Source organism: Aphelocoma coerulescens, chromosome 23 (assembly GCF_041296385.1).
Source record: "Aphelocoma coerulescens isolate FSJ_1873_10779 chromosome 23, UR_Acoe_1.0, whole genome shotgun sequence".
Lineage (NCBI taxonomy): Eukaryota > Metazoa > Chordata > Aves > Passeriformes > Corvidae > Aphelocoma > Aphelocoma coerulescens.
Genome location: NC_091036.1, coordinates 3,822,705 through 3,825,320, shown reverse-complemented (window position 1 = coordinate 3,825,320; position 2,616 = coordinate 3,822,705).

The following is a 2,616-nucleotide window of genomic DNA, read 5'->3' as shown; positions in this document are numbered from 1 at the left end:
AAGCTTTGATTTCCCTTCACAGCAATGGCAGAGTTGAACCTGTGTTCAGAAGCAGCTTCTGAATGGGAAGTCTAACACTGTCTAGCAAGAGTTGGTTTTGCTGGCAGAGAACAATTGTGAGTGTGGACTCAATTAGAGGGCACACCAAAAAAATCATTCCAAGAATTTAACAAAAATTATAAACCATGAAAAAATTCTACCTAAATTTGTGATTGAAGCTGTCTGAACTGTAGCATTGCTTTGTCTGGAAGAACCATGCTATACAGAAAGAACTAAGGGAATGGTCTTTTCTGGACTGGGGACCTATCTGAAGTAGCTGACTTCTTAATATATGCCTGATTATGGTGCACAATTTTATATTGCCTTTATTTAGATATGCAGAGTTTTGTATTTTTCAAGACAGTCTCCTCTGCCTGCTTCTCAAATCTGTGGTGAAGGAAAATACCCATTATCTTTATTAGAGATTTAGATGTTAAGAAACAAATTTCGTAACATTTTTTTAGTTTAAATTTATTACTTCTACTGGCTCTTTTTGGCTTTCCCCATGGTTCAGGCTCACATTTCAAAGCTACCTGATCTCTCTGTAGGATGTCTCTGTGAATATTTATTAACAAGACTGCAGGAATTACCTTCTATATTAATCATCTTCTGTCAAAAAAATGAAGGCGAGCAAGCAACCATCTCCAGCTGTGGAGTAGTCAATAGATTTGCTTTTCTTAATTAATTTAGGAATTTCTAAGTCAACTTTCCCCAGTAGCAAGAAGCTTATCCATTGTTCTTTAATGCAAAGATCATGAAAAGAGAGCCTGTAAGATAGAGAGTTTAGACCAAAGTACCATGTGTCCATCTTTCATGTCCTCCGACAACTAACTGGTTAAAATGAATAATATTTCACAATTGCTATCAATGTACAACTAATTTTAGGAAATTTAGTTAAAACAAAAATTTTACCTGTTATTTTCTGCTATTTTTTTCTATTGCAATAAAAACCCAGTCTGGACCATGATAAATACCATGTGTCCTGCAAATCCAGATGGAAAGTGCTGAAGAAAGATAAGTGAAGAGAATGCAAACAAACAAAACCCTTAAACCCCTCAACTAACATAAAAGATAACCACTAGATTCACTCTCCAAGATGAGTCTTGCAGGGCAGAAGAAGTTAATGTTGGAATTTCAGATTTAATCCTTTCTTAAGCAGGAAGAGCAATCACTTTGGCCTTAACCTCAGCTTTGAAAACACTGTTCTGCATACATGCTGTTTCAACATTTCTGGGTTGCAATTCAGCATCAAATAATCAATATTCAAGCCTGTTCCCCTTGCAGCCTCCCTGACACACCAGACTAAATTCCACCTTCTAAAAGAGCGCTGACACCATTTGAAATTGAAGAACAAATTTTGCATATCTCCATGTCTCAAAGAACATTTTTATGCAATACAGATGATATGTTATGAATTTTTGCAAGTTCTTGGTATATGCACACCAGTTTCCATTCTTTTGATTGCTGTCACTACTTCCTGTGTTTCCCACACAGGAGCAGGACTGCAGTACTGTAGCTGCTATAGACACACGAAAATTCAGATACTGGTAGAATTCATCATGTCAAGAAACATTTGCATGGTTAAAGTAATAGTCTCTGTATTACAGTTTTAGCAGAATTTTTGAGAAGATTTTCTCCACTTTTGGTGGAGCAGAGCTGCCCTGATCAGAAATCCAAACATTTTGTGCTGTTTTAAAACTGATTTCTGGTACGATGATAGGTATACCATCTTTTTATAGCTGGCATGTACTGGAAGCAATTTGCAAATATAATTCCATGAAAAACTATTTTATCTTCATTCAGATAAGCTCTCTGCTATGTAGAACATTGCTATAATGCCTAAGCCTCGACTGGGAGTTCATGAGCAAAATTTCTTCATAACAGAAACATATTTGAAAATATATTTAGACAAGTGTAAAAGAGATGGGACTTATCATCTCTGTTTTTTCTATAAAAACTTCTCCAACATAATCAGAAAATTAACCATAAGAGAGTAAGATTTATTTTTTTTACTGCAAAATCCTACTTCAAAATTTTCAAGACTTTTCATGTCCTCTTTTTGTGGCAGTAGCGCATTTCCCAGATAAAAGCAATTACAAACTGAATGTCCTAATTAAACATGGCAAAAATCATGCTGTACGGGGAGAATCTAGAGAGAGAGGTGCAGTGGCAATTACATTTTCTGCGTTCATTGAGCACATAAAGAGCTTAGGAAAGAAATCAACAAGACAAGGCTATGCTGTAGCTTCCTCCAGAGATGTACCCAAGTTGCATTTTTTCCCACCCTCTTGGGAAAAACTGGTAGCACTGAGAGTATCTGTGACAGTTTCCTGTACTGTGTGACAAAATGAAACAGATGCTTTTAGTGTAAAACAAAAACTGGACTGGTACCTTTTGTGTAGGTGCACGTCTGCAGCTAAGCCTGTACCAGATGTCCCAGTCTGGGTTGACTCTGGCTCCCACTCAGGCAACTGAAAAGCTCTTCATAGTCTTTAGAAACATCACTAGCTGTTGACAACCATCCTCAGCCTTCTTGTGGAAGACAAACACAGCTCAGCATGGTTAAGTCAGAATGTG